At 38.8% G+C, this 25,428-nt stretch overlaps 1 protein-coding gene across 2 annotated transcripts in view; it reads left to right on the top strand.

Moving 5' to 3' along the window:
- FHIT (fragile histidine triad diadenosine triphosphatase) overlaps positions 1-25,428 on the top strand; it is a 548,140-nt gene that overhangs the window by 202,538 nt on the left and 320,174 nt on the right. The gene's annotated exons all lie outside the window — the stretch shown is intronic.

Genomic DNA, 25,428 nt, shown 5'->3' with positions numbered 1-25,428 from the left:
TTTCCCCTGGATTTCTGCAACATGCATGTTTGATTATGCCAGTTCTACCAGGGAATAGGAACAATCACAACAAACTCCGTGTCAAAAGTGCTTCCATATAAGCTTTTCAAGATTACTCAAATAATTTTCTGAGTCTTTCTCCATTTCCACTCTGTTTTGGATTTGCAGAGCTGCCCAGTATTATAATGAAGCAAGGGAGCAACAAGTATTAGGATAAATTAAAAGTATAAGTTTATTTATATAAAAATATAAATTCACAGTTGTTTCATTCAGCAGTTGCAACACCGTATAACTATGAAGTTTGTCTGCATGAATTGATCTCTCTATCTATATATATATAGTTATGGGTGTAGAGATCAAACGTCCAAAAATCACTTTCTTCTTTTCTACCAGTATCTGTTGCAGAAAATAATAAATTTTAATTTCTAAATTTGGTTTGTTTGAATCATCTGCCTATGAAGATTCCCAATTGTTTTCTAAAGGTGACAGTTTCTGTGTAAACTGACCCCCAGTCACTCCACCAAGTCTGGTAGGAACGTGTGCTGATTTGTATAGCCCAATCTAAAAATTCTGCATTGCCTTGATTATATTGAATCTGACACACAAGTGGAAGCAGTGAAAACCCCAGGATTAGTTACCAACAGGAGTTCTGGCTTTTGGTGCAGAGGAGAAAAGTACAATGGCTGTATCTTGGTTAGGATACTGCTTCTAAGACTCTGGAAAGGAATTTGCTTTGATTAAACCAAGGCTGAGAAAAAGGCTCCTATTTTCTGTCTGTATTTTCGTGTGCATCTGACAGGTGTCAGCTTCAAAGCCAAGACAAAGATATAAAAGGATATTTTGGAAAGCCTTTTGGGAGAACAATTCTTGAAATAAATATTGGATAGGAAAAATAGTTGTGGTGCTTCAGCCAGATGAGAATTCATAGAGCTTGATGGGGGGAAGTTGGAGGTTGCTCAGTCTGTGTTCCTGAGCCTATTTCAATGTCACTGAACTCGGCAGAGAGGCACAGGATGCTGACTGCTGTTGCAGGTATCAAGAAGCTGCCTCCACTCTTTCACTATTTGCTGCTCAGTGTGTTTATGTCACTCGTGGTCTTTGGCACTGCAGGATTTGTTTCAAATGGTTTTTGGGACTGCCTTGAGCTCAGTGTCTGCAGCCTCAGAAGCTCTTTCCTACACAGCTATATCCAAGTGAAGCCTTTTGCAGTGGTTAGTACAATGCCCACAGCAACACTGACCCTGCACTACATTCTGCTTATTTGTACTCAAAGACTGAGTTTACAGTATTCTTACTTGCCTCCTCATTCTATTCCCACACATCCACCAAATCACTTTTAAGTGATTTGCTTCTGAAGCCAAGCAGAATCATAAATATTTTAAAACAATATTTTTTAGTACTTTGAGACCTTTTTCAGGTTAAGAGAAGAGCAAGTGAAATTTGGAATGTAGGAACTACTATTAATGGCTGCAACAGTAGCGTAGGTTTGTTTCGTTTTTTTTTTTTACATGCCAGACTTTGTTTGTTTTAGTGAAGTGAACCATATTATATTTTCCAACAGGAAGGAAGCTTCCATGGATCTTGGTTTTTATAATCCTTATAATAGCATCAAACTGAACATTCTTACAGCAGAGACATCTGTTTTCACAGTTGCCTTCTGTAGGGAGAGGCTTTGTTTTGTTTTGAAATTCATAGTTCATGTATTTTAGCAGATGATCATATTTAAGCCAGATTCTGATTGTCATCAGTACAAATTGGGAATTAACTCAGTGTATTTCACTTCATCTCTCCCAATTTATGTTAGTGTAAAGGAAAACTGAATCTAATGAATTGGCTGTTCTATTTCTGTGTTTAATTGTGCCGACAAGTATTATTTTTAGAGAAATGAGACAATGCAATTGCAGATAGCTCAGAAAGCTCCAGTATTCTGGCAGCTCATTGCATTTATTTTGCTGTCCAATAGAGTGATTAGGAGACTTCATTTGGGTTTGACAAACAATATGTGATACTCCAGCCTTCCATGTGAAGCTTTGAGCATGTTGACACATTATTCTGATCTGAAAAGATTTTTTAAAATTTATTATAAAATTATGTATTTGTTCTCTCAGATGCTCCATTCCATATAGATTTTATAAAACCTTTAGATTTTGGTATAAGGTGGAAAAAGCTCACTTTCCAGCATGTTGCAGCTACTGCAGTACATTTTCTAAAACACATGAATATCAGTTGTGCTCTGAAGGAACACTGTGTGAACTCCTTCAAATTATACTCCTAAATCTGTGCAAGCAAATGTTCTGACTTGTGAACTTCTTCAAGGCAAATTTGAGAGCCATACTTGGTTTCAGTGTGTGGAAATTCAACTATAAACCCAAAGTATGTTGGACTCAAATTGATCTATTTTTCTTCCAGGTTTTATTTAGCTCTTGGAATGGAAATAGATGTCCTTAGTAAATCCTGAAGCTTTTATAGCTCTAGTTTTATCTCAGACAAATTATTGGAAAATGCATAATGCCATTGATCTGACTAGAACTAATAAGAGTTTTAAATAGCAAAGAAAATAAGACCATTAATGCTGAAAACCTCTTCCTCTCTTTTCTTTCTTCCTTCCTTCCTTCCTTCCCCAAAACATCAGCAAAAGGAGCTAATAAATGCAATTGATTTATTTTGAAGTGCTGTCTGTCTTTTTCACTTTTCTTTTGAATAGCAGAGTCTGTGCCAGCCCTGGCTCCAGATGTCTGCGAGACAAGCTGTAATATGTTTCAGAAATCCCTGTTTGATGGCAATTGTCTGGGGAGAAAAATGAAATAAGCTTTGTCTTTGCTACAGTAACACTTGGCTCCTGAGAACAGCCTCCCAACGAGAAAGGGCATTTCTGATCTAGGATTAAAAAACTTCTTTCTGCAGTTGTTTTGGCATATTTGTAGCAAGCACAAGCGTTTTTCTGCAGCACATGCAGATTTACTGTAGTTGTACCTTTCTGCTGCAGCTGCTGGGGCAGTACAGCAGAATGCAGTGAGCCTTTCTGGAGTCTGTCCCAAACATGCCACGTAAGAGTTGGGATGTTTTGCTCATGCAGAGCAAATATTTTAAGCATAAACTATTTACTTGGTGGGCCTCACATTCCTGAGAACTTGGAATACTGCACCCATCTTTCTTGGAGGTAGCCTCAAATATTTCATCAGAGCAGAAAAGGCCAGCAGCCAATGTGCTCCCATGTTGTGGTGGCTTTTCAGTTCATGTAACACTTTGCTGGAACCACAGGATTTTTTTGCCATCTGCACTGGTTAGTGGTCAGTTCAAACTGCATATACTCTGGTGAGAAAATTCAAGACATGTAATTTCCATGTTGAGAAATTTGGGCAGCATGACCTGTGTGCTTCTCTTGCTGGTAATACCCTTCAAAGCATTTCAAATGGAAAGAAAATGCAGGGAATTCCAATTTTTAAATAAAGGACAGTCAGAAATTATCTAACAGCAGAAATTATCTAACGTCACTAATATTGACTTTACAAAGGGATAATTTATTATTAATTTTTTTAAGGTTAAACTTGTTCATGTGTGTCAGATATAATCTAACTAATTCCATGTTCTTGGCTTATGTGCCACATTTAATTTCAGCAATTGGAATGGATTTCAGGAAACCATGTTCCTAGTGTCAAGTGGGATACATTTTCTTGTTTGTTAAAAATGAAAAATTCTGGGAGTTGGATCTTGGCTCTAAGAGAATCAGCTATATTTCTCCTGAAGTGTGAGCTTCTTCCCAAGTTGGCTCATTTTTTTGTCCTTTATTTAATTTTCAGTGGAAACATAGTCAGCTGTAGCCAGAAAAATGAAGCTAAAAGTTCCTTAGAAGATTTTATGCATATTTGATAAGATTCTGGAAGTCACATCTGTGTGCATTTGCTTTGGTGAAGAACAGTTACTGAGTGCTAAGTCTCCAAACAGCTTGGAAAAATAAGATACAAGATTCGGTAGACTTGCTTTCCTAGGAGAAGAGTTTGCTCACTGAATGTGGCTTTTCTCACTGGTGCTTTTTGTCTGTGTATTAAGTGAAGACATGCATCATCTTTGTTGATGGAATGTCTAGATAACAATTAGACAGGGATAGGAATGTAATCCTGCTCTACTCTTGAGCTATGTCATAGGAATAGTACAAGAACATTAAGTCTTATGTTTACTACTAGTGTTACTTACTACCCTATTTACATATTGTATTAAAATCTATTTTAAATAGGTGGTTTGTGGTTTGTTTGGTTGTTTGTAAATTTCTGCGTATTAGCATTCTTGGCTGGTTTAGAACTAACAGGTTTGGACAATATTAGACACTGGGTCTCAACCTGTGCTCTGTTGAATGCAGTTTCTCAAATAAAAGTCTGCATGAATTTTGTACTTAATGTAGGAAGAAATATTCTCCTTGCTGTTAATGCAAGGCTGGTCAAGGAGTCTTGTTTGAGTAGTTACTCCTAACTCGAAACTTTTTCTTTTCCAATTGTCTTGGTTTATTTGCACTGTAGTTTTACTCTGTTACCTCCCTTCCAATCCAGATATGAAGGTGGATCATCTGGCAGCATTGTGAGTTAGGGATCTGTAACTTGCACCACTCTGTACCTTGTTTCTGCCTCCTCTTCTAAAAGCTTTCCCAAGGGGCTTGTTAGAATTTTCCAGTTTAGTGAAATTAGTGTATGATTACATACAGTCTGTTCTGGTCTCTTCTTTACTAAAGGAAGCCTAATGTCCACCCTTTTGGATCCTGAGGCCTTGGAGAACCCATTTTCCTGATTTTTTTTTTCCTTCTCCTCTCTAAATAATGTCTTGTATTAAATGTAGGTACAGAGAAGAAATGGAAGTGTTGTAAGAGAAGACTGGCCTGTTGCAGCCCCTGATTGCTGCTGGAAGTGAAATACTGCAGAATAGACCAAATCAAAGCATTGGGAGATGAGATATGGAGAGAAAACCTTTCCTGGCTTATAAAACATCAAGGGAAGTAAACAAATGCACTCTATTTTCCTTGCTATTGAAAGCCAGAATGTCCTTTTTTCCATTAGGAGTGTTTTGCTATTCTTTTGGAAATCTCTTTTAATTAAGGCTGTATAATATGTTTCCAAGGATATGAAAGAAATAATTCACCATGGCTCCAGCAGCCACTGTTCCTTCCTGATGAAGAAAAGCAAATATTTCTTATCACTTGGAAAGGCAGCAGTGATTAGAAATAGTCCATAGTCAGGAATCAATTCATCTTTCTCTGGACAGCTTCAAAATATTGTTGGCCATTTTGCTGTGTAATTCTGTGGTGTGATGATCCTGCAGCAAGGTGTTGTGATCCTCGCTCTGCTGGGACATTGCTGGCAGCAGCTCTCCAGCATGTGAACTAAGAGAGGCTTGGCTGAACGCACTTAAAAGTTACTGGGATACTACAGAATGTTTGCAATATCATCACAGAAGCCATTACAGTGGATTTGACACAGAGTAAGGGCATCCAAACAGGACCAGAATTACTCTGAACTCCTCAGCTCATAAAGCACCCTGCCAGCCTGGAGGTGTTGTCAGGGCCCTTTTATCCAGAATGAACACAGTCCCGTTTCTGCAGTGTCAGGTGGACAAAGAATAATGTTTCATTAGCCTCCTGTACTAACACAGAACTTGCTCAGAGTAGTTCTTGGTTGTCCCAAAAAGAGCAGGAGGTGAAGAGGGAGCACTGACCACTGTGCCAGTGACCCTGGAACTGAAGAAGAATCTCGTGTGTGCTCCTCAGAAGTACAGCAGGGTTTCAGCTCCTGCCCGTGCTGCTCCAGGACCTGTTAATGCCTGCTCAGGCACAGTCTCCCCCTTCCCTCACCTTCACAACCCAACCTGAATTCCTCTGTCTGCTTTTTGGTGATTAGCTGAGTCTCCTTCACAATGTAGGTTCATCATAGGGAAAAACTGCCCGAGAAGAGGGAAGGTGAGCTGCTAAATATGACAGTGCTAGAAAGTCAAAGAAAGAGAATCTTTCTGCATTGCAAAAGGTGACGTCCTTGTAAAAAGCTTCAGTCTGCTTTTTGTTCAACATTTTGCTGAAGAACTGTCCATCTCATTCACTTCCTCACTGCTAACAAAGAGGAGCACTGACAGCACTGGCTCCAGGTGTCTGTCAGGAGAGCAATAAAGTTTCAGCCATTCCCAGTGTGATTGTTTTTGATAGGTAAAAACAGACAGATGCTAATTCCAAAACTTGAGTTTCAAGCAGACAGTTCTCTGTATGTCAGGTTAAGGAAATGAGAAGTATATGTGACTTATAGAAACAAGTCACTGAGGTTTTTTTGCAATTAAAAATATTAAATTAATATTTCTTTTTATAGTGCTGATCATCATTTTTACCTATAAGGCATGTGCATTTATTTTCTGCAGACACTGCAGTTTTACTGTCTTCCTTCAGAACAGAAATGTTGGAAATGAATCAAATGTGATTCACTGGACATACAATGACTACCTTTGAACAGCACTAATGGCTCCAAGAGCAGGATGTATCTGGTATCATCTCTGATGTACAAACCCTGTACTCACTGGGGTTAAAGTAGACAAAAGCCAGGCCCCTATATCTTTTCCTCTCTTTTCCTTTGCTTTCTCCTGCTGTTCTCCCTTTTACATTTTATTTTTAACTTCCATTTTAGGTGTGTTAGAAAAGTGCTTTTGTCAAATTATTGCTTTATTTATATAAAGGTTAAAGGTTTGGCACGGGACCGAACAGCAGAGTTTTTGCTTTCCTTTCAGGGCTCCAGGAAAGCTCTGTTAGGAATTGCTGAAGGACTGCTGGACCTGTTGATTCAACAATTGTTTGGTGTGAATATGGCATCTACTTGAACATTTGAGATATCTCATTTGTAGTACAAGTAGTAAGCATTTTATGAACATGCTCAAGTGGCAAAATTAACTGGCCTTCAGGTTCTTGATGGACCACTTTCAATGGTGACAATATAAATAATGTCTCAACGTACAAGTAAGCAGCTTCTATATATTTAGATGAAATTGTTTTCTTCTAAGGGTAATTAAGGCTTACATATGAAAGAGGGCAGTATTTATTTTCAAAATGCACCCTCTTCTCCCTCCACTAGGTGAATTTATTCTCAATATGCTATTCTGTACCATGTAATTGAATGAAAATTTAAAGTTTTTATCTGGAAGTTGCATTGATTTCCTTTTTGCTCCTTGGATATTCTTCAAAGTGATGGTGCTTGTGGCAAATGTCACGTTATCAACATTCACACAGTACATTATTTCCAGCTACAAAGCACCATGGAAGTATTCAGAGAAGCAAATAAAAGCTCTGAAGGATTGTTAGGATGGACAACTGCAATACCATTGCCATCAAAATTACCCTAAATTCATTGCATACTCTGTGTATTTTAATTAGTGTGTTGGTGAAATAAATGAGGACATATGTTACCACAGGAAAGTAGCAGGAGATGACAATCCATTAAGCCCTGACAGGTATTGTAGGCCTGAGAATGAATAATGAAAAAAGTGACAGTAATTAAAACGTGTTTACTTAAGATGACAATTCCTTGAAATACGGTTGCATAGTAAAGACCTCATTATGAGCCAGACTCTGTGCCTAAAAATTATACTTACGCCAAGGGGTAATTAATTTGTTGTGGTAGGTGAGTGATAGGTCACTTGTGGTTCTGTCTCACCTTATTTACATTTGGTGGTAATGGTGATGGTATTGTACTTTGATCTCTCATATACATTAAGGTTCAACATAATGGTCTTATTTCTGCTTTTAAATGCAAGTATCTTTATGGCTTCTGAGTGAAGACACAGTCAAGTCCTGAAAAGTATATGGACTTTCAAACAATGTGTTCTACATAACAAGATTTCCTGTTGCTGAAATAGTTGTTGCAGCCTATTTGCATCTTGTATCTCCCAGTTTTTACTTTGGCAGAGTAGAACTAAGAACTGTAGTTGAATTATTACAGTTTCAAGAGAGCATTGGAGAGGTGTAAAAATAATCCAAGAAAAGTAGCTGATTCATTTTATCTTCCCTTTATAGACAGTTTGAATTATGCTTGCTCTAGGACAGGAGTTTCCAGGAAGTCTCAGTACTCTGAGCTTTGTTCAAGGCTCATGGAATCACTGGACATGTAACACTTACAATGTTCTAAGAGCACCAAGTATGCTTAATTTTTTTTAGAGTTCAAAGAGATGCTGCTGAGGTAGCTGTCAGTCTTCAACATTTTCAAGCCTTGTCTAAGGATGAGACTATTTGTGAGTAACCTCAAAAGAAGAGCTGAAGATTTTTGAACTATTTTTACACTCACTTTTTGGATGTAATTTTTTATTTTTCCCACATTGTAAGTGGGAAATTTTTTTTATGCTTACAAAAGCATAAGAAAAGATAGATGGCCACTTCATTTCCTCTCTTTTCCTTTCCCACTTGCCACCCTGTGTAATAATCTTCTGCTGAAGTTCGACTCTTTTTGACTACAAAAATTTGGTGATGTGAAAAAATCAAAGCTTATTGAGAATCCCTAAAGGATTTTTATTCGTTATTGCATTTGAAATACACTCTGTATAGTGTAACACAGTAACATAACAATAATGTAAAGTTACAAACTTGTCTTGGGGATGGTTTATTATCCGATACCATTGTGGGGATTTTTGATCTGTTTTGTTTTGTTTGTGCCCGGGGTGGCTGCTGTCCCCACCGCAGCCCCCATCCTGCCTGGCTCTGGGGCTGTTGCAATAAGCGGGAGCTGAGGGTTTCCAGAGGAAGTTGGGTGCGGATTGCGGGGCCGCCCTTCCTTTGAGTGTGTTCTGTTCCCCTGGACACACGTGGCCGGTGCCTCTGACCAGGGATCCTGCTCTTCCTGTGCGTTTTGCCTGCTTTTTTTTTTTTTTTTTTTTTTTTTTTTTTTTTTTTTTTTTTTTTTTTTCTTCGGTACTGTGACTGAGCTTGCCAGCTTGGCTTCCTTTGCTGCTCTGCTGTTGGGAAGCCCAGAGCCAGTGCGTGCCCTGCCAAGACTTGGGAACATCCTTGTTTTCCCACTGGGAGCTGCCCCCACCCTCTGCACAGCCTGGGCCCAGGGGTCAGTCAGCGCCGGTGAGAAACCCCGAAGAGCCTTTTACCCTGTAGCTTTTCACCCTCTGCCTGCCGCGAGGTCCTGCTGTTCCAGCTTGCTCTGGGAGAGCCTTGTCGGGGATTTGTAAAGCAATCCCTTCCCTCCATCCATTCCTGCCCGCCCGCCATTGCTGTGAGGGGCTGTGAGGGCGGCACAGCGCCCCCTGCAGGCGCGGGGGAATCAGCACAGCCCCTGCCCGGCCGGGAGCCACCAGCGCCCCTGCTGGCCATGACCGGAACTGCACCGATGGGAAAGTGCCATGGCTGAGAGAGGCTGGGCTGTGTTTGTGGTTCTGTTCGGTGCACCTGCTGCTGGTGGTGTTTGTTTGCCTTGTTATATGTATATATACATGGAAAGAGCTGTTATTCCTTCTCCCATATCTTTGTCTGAAAGCCCCTTAATTTCAAGGTATAATAATTCGGAGGGAAGGGCTTCATATTTTCAGTTCCAAGGGAGGCTCCTGCTTTCCTTAGCAGATACTTGTCTTTCAAACCGAGACAAAAGTGCAGCACAATACAGGACAATAATTGTATGATGCTCATGTGTTTAGAATTTTGGGGACTCTGCAAAGATGTGGCTGACTTTACATTGCAGCCTACTGACTTAGTTTGACAGATGTGCTGTCATCACTGAGATGATACAACTGGTCACACAGTACCGGAGTTGTGTGGCCAGTTGTATCATCTCAGTAATACATCCTGACAAAAAAAAAAAAAAAAAAAATTAAAAAAATATCATTCCTGTTGGGGAAATAATATCAGTAAACCTCTTTTTACAGCATTTAAATGTAAACATTATTAAAAAGAGGATCTGGTGTTAAAATGTCCTCCATTCCAAATGATTAGTATCTTATTTCTCACTGCCTCTTAGGAACGAAATATAATGAGTTGCCAAACTGGTATCAGAAGCATCTCCCCTGCTCAGTGTGTAGTGTTGTCTCATTTTTCTTGTATGTATTAATTGTTAATCAGTCATGGCAGTGTGAAGTCTGATAAACAAATTGTGCTTTCACTGCTTCAGTGAAGAACTAACAGATCCTTTTAATGTGTCTTGGGAATGCAAGAATTGCTTTACAGCATCATGCTACTGGTCTGTCGTGTCCATTATCCTGTTTCTCTAACAGTGCTGAAAATCAAATGCTGCAAGGAAAATGAAACAATTCACTTACTAAAGCATTATGGATTGACATGGTACTTGGGACAGGTTGGGAAGAAAAATTCCTACACTGTAGCTGTCTTATTGTCCCTAAAATGTGGGCACATCCAGTTTTGTTTCCATCAAGTTGCTGTACCAAAATTCTGACACCGTGTCCTCTACAGGCTTCTTGTGCCAAGGTGAGGGGAGAGGGATTGAAGAAAGTTCTCTTCTAACTATTGTCCTTTAACAAGAGAAATGCATTAAGCATATCTTTGCTACACTTTATGATCTCTTACTTTTGTCTTAATTAATGTTATCTGAATGTCTGTACTATTTTAGATAATTTTTGACCAACGATCATACTTCTCATCCCTCAGTACTTACTTTCCTAAATAGTCTTCTGAATGGGACTTGGAGGAAAAAACATCTTTTCAAATAATTTTTTCAAAACATATTCCTTTATTTGTGTTTCAGCAACATAGCAGGTTAGCTGTATATTTACTCAAGCTTTTTGCTGACATGGGAATAACTTGATAAACAGGTGCAATTGCCTCCATATTGTGACTTTCATAAATAGAAATGTTAAATTCTGACTTGTTCTTTTCAAGCTTTTGATTGCTTTTTTCCTGCTACACTGTTCACTTGTTGCAGGGAAAAACAGACTTATCCTTCAAGCTCTGACCATCTGAAGAATCCTTTGACTTCTAAATTGAAAGGAAAAATTTATCCCAGGGTAAAAAATAACACTCTTGGTTTCCAGGTCTGCAGGGCTGACTGTAGAAAATTGGGAGGAAGGATGCCGTCACCTTTGATCTCTTCTGTGAGGTGCACAAAATACAGGATAAGGATAGGGCAAACCAAAACTGTGGGAAATATAAGTTTTTAATTTCAGAATATGGATCATGAATTTTGGTGTTTTATAAATCTTTGATATAAACTTGGATATCAGCTTTGCCACTAGTCTGACATTATTTGACCTTACTAATACTTCTAACATGAGACCATTTTTTCTGTATATGCATTTTTAGGATTTAAAAGCCAGCATATATATAATTCATATTCTGGAAATAATTTCAGCAGTAAATAGAACAGATTAAGCTTTTGTATTTTGTTCTGTGATTTTGCAAAGCAGTTTTCTTACTAAACTATTACTCTTTTGAAAGAATTTTATACTTTCTATCTCAAAGTGTCAGATTTAGCATATAAAAATCTGACTCTACTACTATAGATAAAAGAACAATAATCTTGATCTTAATATAATGATAGATTTTCTGAGAAGTTTGTTGCTGGTATAGCTCACATTGATTAAACTCACAGTGAATTTTGTACCAATTTGTGTGATTTCAAGCTAATATTTAGTAGAGCTCAATCTTAGCTGGGAGTGAACCTGCTTGGTCAGTACTTATCCTCTTTCTGCATTCACTCCTATTGATTCCAGTAATTTAGTTCAGAGATTTTGAATTCCCACAACTACTCCTTGACCTGCCATTGAAGAATAGGGTGGATTTGTCTTGGCAACACAGAGTTGGAGTTCCTTAAATACCCATTAGCTTTAAGTTTATCCTTGTTTTACTTAGACACACACACATGCACATGGAGTCATTTGTTCCCTCTTAGCTTACATTTTCTGGATCACATCTACTTATAAAGACATCCTTACAGAGAGCAATTGCTCATTACTATCTCAGTAATTCCCCACTAAGGTCTAATTGATTGGCTTGTAGTCCCCAAGTCTACACTGGAGAAGGTTTTATCCTATTAGAGTAGCTGGTAAATTGCTTATCTCCCATTGCATGACAGGGAAAGCTGTCCTTGATGAAAGTAAAATTATTCTGTGACATACAAAACTGGCTTTAATAGGAGGTTTATTTACAATGGTTCTGTGATTTCGTTTGTTTTGGTTTACCTAGGGTTTTTTTGTGTTGGTTATTTTGGGTTTCCCCCACTGGAGAGTAAATTCTTCATGACAATGGTAAGAATTGATAAAATTTAGTAAGCTTTGAGAGCCAAAGCTGTCATTGAATATTTTTTTGTAGTGTTAGATAAGTAAAATTCTACTACAGGCAAAATCTGACACTTGGCCCAAAGTAAAATTTTGCTTTTCTTAAAGGGACTCCTCATAATTTCCACAGTTAGAGTGTAGTTTCTGAGAGAGAGTAAGAAAAGCTGGAAGCATTAAGCCTATGTTTTCATGAAATCAAAAGGAAATTTGAGATAAAATTGGCGCAAACCGTGATTTTCATTTACCATTTTTGAAAGCAGTTGGATTTGGTTTCAATGTTTTTTTCCTATAGCTTCACCAGTCATTTAAATTTCTGATTTGAATAAAGACTCTCGGGGGCATATCGGGATCTCAGTCTGTGCCCGAGATTCCCACTGACAGCAGTGGGAGATCTGTGTGTGAGCCAATGGGGGTTTGTGACCCTTAGTTACTCTGTGCCTTAAGGGCACAATACACTTCTGCCACTAAAGATTTCATTTACATATTCATTGTGCATGAGGTTACCCAGTTCTTTCCCATAACAGTTCTTCAAAACATGCAGGCAAGGAGATTTACTGCTGTTACAGTGCCCTATTGACCAAATCTGCTGAGTGACTTGGGCCTCGGATGCTGAGTTGTCACAGGCCAGGATTGGCCTTTGGAGCAGATGCTGAGATCATGTTCAGGTTCCTACAGTGGGATGTGACAGCCACTGGCTTTGTGACCTGAGCTTGTTCACACTGGGCTCAGAAGAGTTGTTTAGGTCCTGCCCTGGGAAGGAACTTCCACATTATCTCAGGTGTGGGGTAAAATGCTTCTCACGGAGACCAGAATCTCTGGAAGGTGGGCACCTGTATCATCAAAAGTTGGAGCAGGAATGTCCTTTTCTTAGAAAACAACCTGGAAAGGAGACAGTGATGGTGCCTCCTCCACACAGCAGATGGGGAAGGGCTCCCTTGGTCAGGGTGGTCCATCCTCAGCTCTCGTGGGTCAGGACAGGCTCTGTGCTGCTGCAGAGGGATGTTTCATCTTCTCAGGGCAGTCTGTGCTTTTTGCAAAGGAAAAAAGAAGTGAGGATGTGCTTATATATTTATGAATATTTTCAAGCTTCAGTCAACCAGAGAGAAGGAAGGGGGAGACTGATGCAATGACCTAGAGGTTGGGGGACTTAGGGGAAATTAGTTATAATCGGGAATCCCAGGATCCAGTCTCTGCTCCAAGGTCTTCCTATGCATTTTGCATTAACTGAGCACTGCAGAAAATGAAACTTCAGGTGATATTGCCTGTAACAGTTAGCAGCATCTGCTTTTGCTGATTCACAGGGATTTGATTGATGTGTTTTGAAATTGCTTTGAGGTAGCAAAATCCACATGGAGTAGGAACTCAATATTTATTAAACAGAAATTTGCGGCCAGCTTCACATGATGGCTCCTAGCTCTGCAAATAGCATTCAAAACTGTTCTAAAATTACAAATTGCCATTCTTATACATGGTACTGATGTAGAGATATCCAAACCCATGATATCCCATTCAAACATCTTGTTTTCATTTGCTTTTAGATCTTCCAGATATTATTTTCAGGGCTAAGCTCTGATACAAACACATTTTAGATCTTAGCCTGAATGGTTTCATCATGTTTGCACTTTTCTTGTTGATAATATTGCAATGTTTAGGTGAAGTTATTAATCCATTTCCAAAAAAAAAACCAACTGAGGGAAATGTTTTTGAAAATGTTTTTGTGGTGTTCCCTTTGAAAAAGTTTTCTAGGTTCCATGGAATTCTGATCCTGAGCTGTGTCAGCATTTCCTAAGGGACAGAGTGTTGGAGAACAGTCTGTACTTCAGGCATTCACACTCCTCATTCTGTTTGAAAATAAAGGTGCAAAAACAGGGAGAGGAAGAGAGAGCTCTGAAATTAAGGGCAAGAGGAGCTGAAAACTCAAATCAGGCCTTTGTACTAATGCATGAGGAGAGCATTTCTCACTGATGGAAGTGCTGGAGTAGCAAAAAGTACATCATAAAGCTGGTTAAAGTTTTATCCAGGCCTCGCTTTATCTATTATATTTTTCTGCAATTTCAGTGTCTTTTCAACCTCTACTAATAAGATAACTTTCAGACCCCAAGTGATGCTTCTATGTACCTTTGGGAAAAAAAAAACCCCTCAAACTGGTTAATGGATTTGGCTGTGAAAGTCACAGAATTATGGAAAATTGGAATATTTCTAGACAGACCTGCCAGAGAATTCTCTAAATAATAAAGGAAAATTACAGATAGCAAGTTGGTCTCATATTTGGTACAGAATTAGATCAAGCAACCAGCAGAATTTGTTTAACCTTTCTGTGAAATTGTACTGAATTGCATCAGGCAGCAGCAACTCCTCTGCAGACCTTGTGGTGATTTTTTTTTTTTTTTTTTTTTTTTTTTTTTTTTTTTGTGGTTGTTGTTGTTGTTGTGGGTTGTTTGTTTTTGGTTTTTTTAACATAGCTCTTTCTAAAAGTTAATGGTGATGTTTCCTGTAGATGAATACTGGAAATGCTGCTGTTTAAACAAATGACCAACCTGTTTAAAAAAACTGCAATAAATCTTCTCTCTCTATTTTAATTACATGAGCCCTATTGGCATATGCTTAGTACTACAAATGAGCAGGAATTCCTTTTGCAGAAGGAAATGAGAAGAGAGATCTTTGCGTTTGAAATCATAGATGGGGAATGGGGACGGATGGAAGGAAGCCCTAGCAGCTAGTGACTGATTTCTTTTTGATGCAGCAAAACTCATATAAGACCTTTCCCAGTTCACAGGAGAATTATCTGTTAGAACAGTTTCTGCATGCTGGGGGAGCCTGGTTGGAGCCCAGCTTTGCTGCCTCCCTGGAGGAAGAAGGGGAGATGCAGACAAAGTCCTGAGCAGAAAGCCTTTCAGCCATTCTGTCTGTTCTTTGGGAGAAGTGGCCAGGTGCTGAATTACCTGGGCTTCTGTGGCTTTTAAGCTGCCACAGGCCCTCTGAGAAGTTCTGGGGAGCTTTTAGGAGCTCTCAAGTCTGAATCACTCTTTCCTTAAGTCTTGTGCTGTGCAGTTTATCAGAGCACCACTTTGAAGCCACTGTTTGAGAAGAGTGTCAATGTTTTGGATCTGTCTGGAAGTTTTTGCAGTGTTCCTGCCCTTCTTGTCACTTCTTTACTTCTAATGATCATCTTCTGGAGCTTGGGAACAGCAGGTCCCAAGACCTCCAGGTCAGTGGTGAAACCCAAAAACTGAGTAGAGAGTCCTAAGGACAGCTCCACTGCAGATAAAATATACCTGGAAAGGTAAAACCCAAAACTAAGGCAGAATCAAAGGAGGGAGTCATAGAATGGTTTGGGTTGGAAGGGACCTTAAAGATCATCAAGTTCCAATCCTACTTCTGTGACCAGGGATATCTTTCAGTAAACCAAATTGCTCAAAGCCCCAAGCAACCCAGTGTTGAGCACATACATGGATGGGATGTCCGTAGCTTCCCTGGGCAACCTGTTCAGTGCCTCACCACCCTCAACATAAAGAATATGTTCCTTATACCGAATCTATCTAATCTTTATATCTAATCTAATTCTTCTTTAGTTTAAAACTGTTACCTGTTGTCCTATCACTACAAACCCTGGTAAAAAATATCTCTCTGTCTTTCTTATAAGCACCCATCAGGTACTGAAAGGACACAATAAGGTTTCCCTTCTTCTGACTAAGAATCCCAGGTCTGTCAGTTGGTCTTCACAGGAGAGGTGTTCCAACCCTCTGGTCATTAACCTATGACTGTACCTCTGACTGAGGCATTTCTTGAGCCTCTTTTGGGCAAGGGATGAGGTTTTAGTACACATTAATTCCTTGCTTTTCATAAACATCCAGCCCGGTGCTGGGGGTGTAATTTTTGACTGCTGCTTGGCTGCTTTAGGGTGATACTCTCACACATGGCAGCCTAAAGATGTGTCTGTTCTGATAAAGCATTTGTATTTCTTTGACTGTGACATTCCCAGCCTCTTCCAGCCTGCAGACAGGGGAATATCAGACTTGTTAGCCTTCCACTATGGCCCAGAGTGGGGGCACTGTGTGTGTGGCACCCAGCACAGCCCAGATTAAACACAGGAACAATGGGTGTGTTTTGAAACAAGTTTGTTTACAGACAGTATTATTTGAAGTGAAAGTCATCACTCATGTAAAATAAAGCTTGGCCCTGAGACGTCTTTTGTCTAACCCTTTGATCTTGTTAAAGATAGTTCAAGTAGTTACTTTTCTCCTGCTGGGCAGTTGATTGCACTGATTTAAAGCCCAGTGGTTGGCACAACAGACCTGCAAATGGAGCAAGAGATGGAGATAAAACAGGGTCTGTTAGAGCACCTTGGTTTTGTCTGTTCAGGACACTAAATGTTATTCATTAAATATACCCCTGTAGCCACAGGTGCTGTGTCTTGCAGTCACTTTAATGACTGTACTCAGGGATGGTTGGAGTTGTGCTTCTGTAATGAATGAGAGTCTTCAGTGGTTTAAAAATATACACATTATTAGGGAAGGTAGAAAGCTTTACACTTACTTTTATTCTCTGCAATCACTGCCTGAATGAGTTCAGTTTAATGAGAAATTGATATTGTACTAGTCCAAATATATTTAAAAAAACCCTGAAGTCATCCTGAGTTCAAGTCAACTCTAATTTTTCCCTGTAGAAGACTGATGAAAGGCAATGACATCAGCCTTGATAATAGCCCTTCCTTTAGCTTATTGTTAATGATCACCATCGAATCAAATGCAGACTTGGTGGAATTCCAAGGACTTAAACGGAGCTGCACCAGAGATAAATTTTGCCCAGTTTAGATACCAGGAATATAAACATTGAGGGCCATGTCATGCCCAGTGAGACACAGCACTAACAGATTCTTGTTCTTGTTAGGGCAATGGGAATTTAGTAACTCTGTCTTTCCCTCTTAGAAACAATTGCACAATTTTGCACATTTTAATAACTTTCCTCAGCAAGAGTAGTCCAGCTGTATCATGACTTTTTTTACCTCTTTTTCAGTATTTTGCCTATGTCAAGAGAAACCCACATTTTGCATGAATTATCACCATGCTAAGGACATATTGTAGAAGGAATTTCCTGCTGGGACACATCTGTTGGCTTGATAAGAAAGCAGATACACAATAATACCTGTTCTAATGCAGCATGCTGTAAGGAGGTAACACAATTAACACAGGCTAATTAGTTATATTTTATTCATTATATTTTATCAAAAACATAAAACTGCCTAAGTTTGTGGAAAGCTTACTACAGGAGCATACTTGGAACAAAAAAATTATTTTTCTGGTTTGCCTTTCTCCTTTTCCTGTATTACAATGCAGAGAGAAGATATTTCCTTGGCTTTTTAAAAGCATCGTTAGGTTCATCAACTGGAATTGGTTTTTATGGTGTAATTCCTCTAGTTCCACTGGTGATTATCACTTGAATATATTCCCTTTTAAGCACATTAGTATTTGCTAGAAACTGAAGATTAATCAGATTAACTCCACAAGCAGCTATTATTTACAGTTTGAAATTAGGAGGAATTGTTTGGGAGAAAAGTTATTCCATGGCTGAAGTCTGTATTGCAGTGCAGGAATGGAATGTGTAGAGCTAAGGGATCCTGAACTCTGGAATTTCCTCATCTGAGATTGCTTCACTTTATGATACTCACAATTTGAGGCAGATTTCTGCAAAATCGTAGAAGTCATGGGTGGGAAGGGAATGTTTTTTCAGCTCGTACTGGTGAATTGAGATTGAACAGTTTTATTGTTTCAATGTAGAGTTTACAATACTCCAAGCCCTAAGTTCAGTTAGGTGTGATTTTGTTTCCTGTAGTGCTCTGCTCTTCAAGTCTTTGTGTCTATTTGATGACAGTGCACCGATTAAACAAAAGAATCATAAAGATTACAATGATAAAGCAAAACTTTCTGTAAACTGACGTGCTTACATAATGACCACAAATTACAAGTAGATTTCAAGCAATAAATGAGTCACACCTGTATATTAAATAATAATCTACATGACTTAGCAACTACTGTAGTTATTTGACAGTAATGTTTTGAATAAGGAGAAGGAATGCTGAGGACTACAGTAAATAGGTTCTTTATATATCTTAATTGACAAACATCTTTGAAGTCCAATAGCCTTTCGGAAAAACCTACTTTCAGTTGATTTTGTTCTCTGTTTTGTAAGCTGCTTAAATTTACAACTTATGAATAATTTTGTTTCTGTGCTAAGGTTTTGGTTTTTTGTTTTAACAAATGACATGGATTTCATATTTGACAAAACAAATGTGTTGGAGTATTTTTGAGGACTAAATGTCATTATTATGCTTTTCCCTTTTCTTCTTTTTGTAACACCATCTGTTTAGTAAACATCAAAATGGATTGATATGAAACTTAAAAAGTTCATAACAACAACAAAATAATGCATGACAGATTATAAAAGAAAAGTCAATAAAATGGCCCATAAAAGGACAACCATCTGTAGCACTAAAATAATCTTTCTATTGATGACAGTAATAACTTTCTAGGTTGATGACAATTTTGGATTTACAGCATAAATAGTAATCATGTGAACCAAATAATTGGAATGTATTTTTTGTAATTAACGAACTCTCCCCCCCACCCACCTATTACTGTGGTGAAGAAGCAGAATTAATACAAAATACACGTGTATGCTTAATAATGATTTGTATATTTTTCTCCCAAGCTCACAAAAAGCAATTATAAGTTAATGAAATACATTGTATGTAACTCTAAGTCTGAAGAGAATAAGTTTGTGTTTATGGAAAAAGTTTCTGATGCCCTCTGTCACTCTGAAAATCTTGGCAGTAGGCAAGAAGAGTGGAAAATGCTGAGGATGCAGCTTTGGTAAAGATTCAGATGCACACAGATCCCCTCTTGGAGAGGCCAGTGGGTGTTTTCTGAATAGAGAACAGCCAGCAGATGTCCCAGGAGGAGAGTATCTGTGAATTATTTTAATTAAAAAGGTACCTGTTCATAATGGTTTGATTTTTTGACCTGTTCAAGGGCATGTCATGGGGAAATGTCTACTTCTAGTTGCACACAACCTCTGCCTGGGAAGCAGCAGCCGCCTCTCTCACACCAGGATGCCGTGGTCACCTCTGATGATTTGTGTCTTGCTGGAGGTCTCCACCCTCTAACAGATTGATCCTGTTGGGAGTTGATTTAATTCCTTGTACATGAAAATTTATGTTCTTGGACTTAAAGCAGCCCTTGTAATTCACTTTCAGTGCAAAAAGGAATCCACTGAATAGAAAGTATTACCTTTACTTCTTTTATTAGGCATATAGTTAAAGCTTTTAATCTCCAAAGTACTTTAAAAATGCTAATTAACCTTCACAAAATTTCCCTCCCCTTAATGGTAGGTGGCACATGAATGACTCCCTGCAACATTATAATCCAGCCATTTCAGTAATTAGTTTTGAAGTACAGCACATGAACTAATTAGAAAATTGTGCAACTACCAGGCACCTGTTGGCCACAAATACCTGGGAACTATCCAAAAATGTCACATACTTTCAAGTGATGCTGTAGCTGTGTAACTTGTGGAGTAATTAATTTTTTGAATGCCTCAAGATGGGTCTCTGGCAGTCAGCAATAGGAAGCTTTCCTCCTTCCCAGCCCCACTGGGGCCTCTTGGAGAGAGGTGTTGGAGAGCTCTGGGGACCCTGGAGGGCTGTGCAGGGAGCAGCACCTTTTATTCATCAGGTGTATTGTGCACAAGCAGGGCTGTGGCCAGAAGCCTTTCCTGGCTGGGGCTACAGCCGGGGGGTGTCCCTGAGCACAGGGGGGGGCAGATCACCCCCAGTTTCCAAAGCCTAAAGCCTTCACAAGGCATTTGGAAAAGGGAGCTTGGCCAGATGCTTCAGCTTTCTCTCCTGTGAGGGAGATTTTACGTTCCTGGTAAGAGAGAGGCACAGGAGATCCATGTTGAGTGCTTTTAGCCTGTAGAATTATTTTTCTTCTTTGTTCTCAACTGTAAAGCAGAAATGAAACTCACAACAAATGCAAAGTACTTAAAGTGTGCATTACCTGTGTATGTGTTTGCTATTAGAAATCTTCACCCTGTCAGTTCTTGCTCTTCTGAAATAAAGTTCCTTGGTGTTTCCCAAAGCCTGCTTTGCTGCCAAACAACAGAGCTCTGATTTCAGTTCAGAAGTCTGTCTGAATTGAATAAGCAGTAGCCATGTTCCTGTGACATAAATTAAAGACAACGATCTCCAGTCAAATAGTTCTTGCCCTAGAAGATGGAGCAGGCAAACCTGGATTCATTTGGGGGTCAAGAGCTCTCAAGGACAACAATCTGCTGCTTTGTGCTTTCCATGTTTTCTGTTCAATGCACAGCCAAAGAAAGCAGCCTGGAAGTGGAAATGGAGTGTTTCACCTCTGGTTTGCTGCAGTGGCACACTCCTTGTGTCTTACTGACACTTCCTGTGTTGGTGATGCTCTGATTTTTAATAGCAAATAAGACAAACTCTGTTGTTCAGATAAGCACAGCTGAATTCCAGGTACTTCCCATGGCAGGGTAGTGAAGTGTTATGGTATTGTGTACAGCCTAGGATAAATCCATTTACAGCATGGCTTGTGACATGTGGGAATGTCATATCACTGTTTTTGTCTGAGTTGAAGAAGTTTAATGAGTTCCTCTGATATTCTGTCCTTTGAAGATATATCTGATTTCCTCCATTTTAAATTCAAACAGTTTTGTGTGATCATGATTGTAATTGCTGTGTCAGTTTTCCATAAGTCAACATCCAACTGCACACAGTGTACAACCATCACTTTCAACACTTTGGCATTTCCCTTTTCTCTGCTGCCCAAACATCTCTCCAAAACTCAGTGGCAAAGCCCCATAAACAATATTATTTCACACTAAAACCAAAAATATTGCTTGTATTGAAGACAGAACTATACTCTTTAGGACATTTTTCCAGAATTTGTCATGTCAACTTTCAAAAAATTGTTCAATTGTTTTCCAAGATAAAATAATTTGACTAGTTATGTGCATTGATGCCCAGCCATAGACTTTGTATCCTTTCAGGTGTATGATGGAGCTGTTATTTAATTTGGGAATTCCTTGAAAATTTTGTTAGTAGTTTTTTTTCAGTGAGAGAAGAGTCTCTATTCTTCTATGCTGGCAGAATTCTGTTGGTGCCTGTTTGTGTAAAAATATTTTGTTGTCCTGAAATTCACTACTTCACATCACAATCAGGCCATTCCTCTGCCTTCCAGCATCTCTTCAGAAGTTACCGGGTTTCAGGAGCTTCACAAACTGATCAAATCAGGCTGCCTGGAGCAGTCCTTACCCTGAGGGTAGAAGGGTTTGCTGTTTCTGTCTGCTGTGGGTTTTTCTCATTTACAGTGATTTTCCTTTCTTAAGATGGCAATTTTTTCTGTCTGTGAGGATTGAGGTTTCCTGTAGATGTTACATAAACTTGATACAAAATTAAGCCTTTGAAACTTAATATTTCTGTGCTTTTACTTTCCGCACCTTCAAAGCAAAGAACATTTTTTTGCCAGAAAATCACAGACACTCTCATGTGCATTCCCTTTAATCATTTACTCTCAACCTTCTTCCTCAAATTAATCCTGTCCTCATCCCCAAGAACTAAGATTCAAAATAAATATTGAAGATAGAATTTTTTTTAGACTTGAAATTGTATTTACTCCCATACAGCTCTGTTTATCCACAAGTTTGTTTTCTATATAATGATGAGTATCTCTGAGGTTTTGTTGACCTCAGCATAAGACTTCTTGTTGATCAGTAGTTTTGAAAATATAATCTTTTCCTTAAGTAGGCATTAGATGTATATATTAGACTACCATATACTAAAATAACTAAGTAATTTTTTAATCTTTTCAGTACCAATAATCAGCTATGAAGCATATTAGAGATGTGTCACAACAATAAAAGGCTTTTGTTTTTCTACTTGTTTAGTAACCATAATTTTTAATTCTCACTTGCTGTGGCTGCACCAATTTAGAATTGTGGTTGATTGAAACTGTAAACTTTAGCATAGAATTTAGGGCTTTAATATTATTAATGAATTCAGTATTGGATTTTCTAAGCACTCACTGGATGAACAAAGCAATAAATCAGGAGCTGTTTAGTTTAGTTCTTCAGCACTGGCTTTGCAGGGGGTTCACTGGAGGTGATTTTTTTGGAAAAAGTTTCAGAGCAACTAAGATGGATTTTCTCCCTTTCTTGTTTCCCCTTTTCCTTAGACAGGCAGAATTTTTTAGGGTGTTGGTCAAAGAGGGCAGGATGATAGCAGCAGTTGCTTCTTACAAAAGTAAAAGAATTTGGGAAGCTGTAAATGCTGCTGGAGCTACTGTTAATTCAGGATGTGAGTTATCACAGTCCCCTTACTACCTCTGTGCCCTCATTTTGGTTGCCCAGGGAAATTGGGGGTTTTCAGTCATGCCTGGGTTTCAGTAATGGTTGTTTTAGAAAAGACTTTGAAATTTGTTTCATAATATTTTATAGGCTTGATCCATCTAGTATTTAATGGATTTTTGCCTGTTTAATGAGTTTTTCAGGGTGACAGCTGCAGTAAAAGAAATAGTGCATTTGATTTTGTGAGAATCGGCATCCTATTGAAGTGATATATGCCTTTCTTGATAAGCTCCTCTGATTTCTAAATGCATGTGATCCATAGGAGAATTTGTATATTATTGACAGGTCCCAGAACTTTTGCTTATAATAATATACAAAAAATACATCCTTAGGTTTTCACTGCACAAAAATAGAGGTAGTGCCTGGTGGTACCTGCAGACAGCACCAATCCTGTCATCTCAGGGCATTCTCAGACGTTTCCAATGCTTTGTGAGATGTGTGATTGCCACCAGCTTCTCCTCACTGCCAGCTGGGTACCAGGATTGTAGATACACTTTGGGAAAGGTAGATCTTGAACGTTCAAGAGCAAAAGTTGGCTGATTCGTGTGTGATGAGTAATCCTCTAGCACTTGTCATCACAAGTGAAGGTTACAGGTGTCTCTTACTAATTCACAGTCTGTTGTATATTTGCAATATGAAGCTTATTAAATTTTAGCTTATTTTTTGGGTGACAGGTAAATTAATGTAAAAATATGATTTTTTTCACCTGCAATAAGCCTGTAACTAATTAAAAAATTTATGGTTTGCCTCATGTGTTTTTCATGGTGTTTTGCAGTCTAAGAGTTCTTTTGTCAAATGTGTCCAGTCCTTGCTTTGGCAGAGATGAGCGTGGAGGTCACTGTGCCATGTGTTACACACTGGCCTGGATTTGCTTACTCCACAAACTGACATTTGTGCAAATATGCAGGTGCTGGCACTGTTCACATTCTTGAGAACTTTATTTATTTTCTTTAATGATGTTGTTAATCAGAGAAAAAGATTAGTCTGCATTAGCCTGAGGACAGACTCAGTGAAAATGACACGATCAAACTGGGTCACTTGCTTGTTTTATCTCCTTCATGGTTTATTTATGCAGAGACTCTTGGGTATTCCTGCACAGGCTGAGGCCCCAGTTGCACCCAGGAGTTGTCCTGAGATGAGGAACTTCATCTCTGAAGCCTCAGGCAGCTGCACACAAATCTGGGTGTGCTGAGCAGGGCTTTCCTTGCCCCAGGCAGGAGCTGCCCTCACTCACAGCATCTCCTGGCCAACACTTGTATCATGTGCTGGCACTTGTGTCATTCTGTTCTTGGCTAAGACATGTTCAGTTCTTGGCTGTTATTTTTCCTTTTATTTTTTTTGTAATACTCCAAAACCAAACAAATAACCACTTATTAATTTATTCTCACTTACCTTTTTTCCTCCATTGCCCTTTAGCTTAAATGATTCTTGCCTCTTTTTTGTCATTTTCTCTCGCATCTCAATCCCTTATGGCAGAGATATTGCAACAACTGAGATTTCTTCGTCAGCTCCTATTCTGGTACACTGAACAAGTCTGAGTTTTCCAATAATGAGTTATATTGAATAAACACTTAAGGATATGGCAATAAATTAAAAAATGAACATTGCTTTTCTCTAGCCCAGTTAATATTATCTTGTATATATGGTAAGTCATTTAGATTTACTGCTTTCCTAAAAAATAGATATAACATTCTTATTTGATTAAGCAGATGTTTTGGCTAAGATAAAAATAGAAACACAACTTTCCAGGCTGTGGAAGTCTTTTAAGGTTCTACACTGGGTTAAGAAGCTGGTCATAGAAGATAACTTGGGATCAACCTACTTTGTTTTTCCCTTGGTTTTGGTTGAGTTCTTAGACATTGTTTTTTGTCTCTTAGAAGAAAGTAAATGGTAAGGCTCCCAGATATGTCAGATAGGATCCAAACTATCCATAGCAAGAATACATAGACATCCTATTAACTGCTGTTGTTTATCATGGTGTAGAGTGAGTGCTCACCTGCCCAAGGACTGCTGAGTTCTGTGTACACCCTGGCAAGATTCAGGGGTGCTGGAGAAAGGGTTTTTTTAAATTATTTTTTAAGACAGAATGGGACTAAGGAATATGATAGGTGTCTTTGAAACCTGAAAATATTTTAATGGGCTAGAACCAAAGCCTGTTTAAACTTTTCCTTCTGCTTTGTGTGAATCTGACAATTTTTGAGCTGAGCACCTTTCCCAATCTAGGTCTGATTATAGAACTGCTACAGGAGAGCTTTGTAATAGAAATTGATTGCAACTTTAACTCGGGAGCTGTTACTTCCTTTCCATAATGTTCTTTTCTCCCTCCTTCAGTTTGCTCTTTATTAAATCATTCTCTCATGCTGCTTGTTTGATGCAGGCACAGTTGTGTAACTGCTGGCCCATAACAAAACATTTGTGGCACAGGTGGTTTGGGGAGCACAGCAGCTCCTCTCAGGCCATCAGCTGCTCGGTGCTTTGATGTCTGGAAGACAGTTTTCTTAATTTCATTAGATAGAAGGTGGTCCAGAAAATTAAACGTGCTGACAATTCTAAGCAGCTTGTTATTGGCTGGTTATTAGTCCTTGTAGTTCCCTGACAGCAATAATTGTTCACATTTTTTAAAAACTCAGAGATTCCAAAAAACAATGAGAATCAGGTGGAGCATTTGATATGTAAGGAAATGAGGGCAGATTTTATGCTAATATTCTGGATTTATTTTCCCTCTAGGTAAGCTGAAATTTGTTAAAAAATCATGACCATCACTGTCCCTTT

This window comes from Zosterops lateralis (assembly GCF_965231275.1).
Source record: "Zosterops lateralis genome assembly, chromosome: 11".
In the NCBI taxonomy this organism is placed as follows: domain Eukaryota; kingdom Metazoa; phylum Chordata; class Aves; order Passeriformes; family Zosteropidae; genus Zosterops; species Zosterops lateralis.
This window is presented reverse-complemented; position numbering and strand designations above follow the sequence as displayed.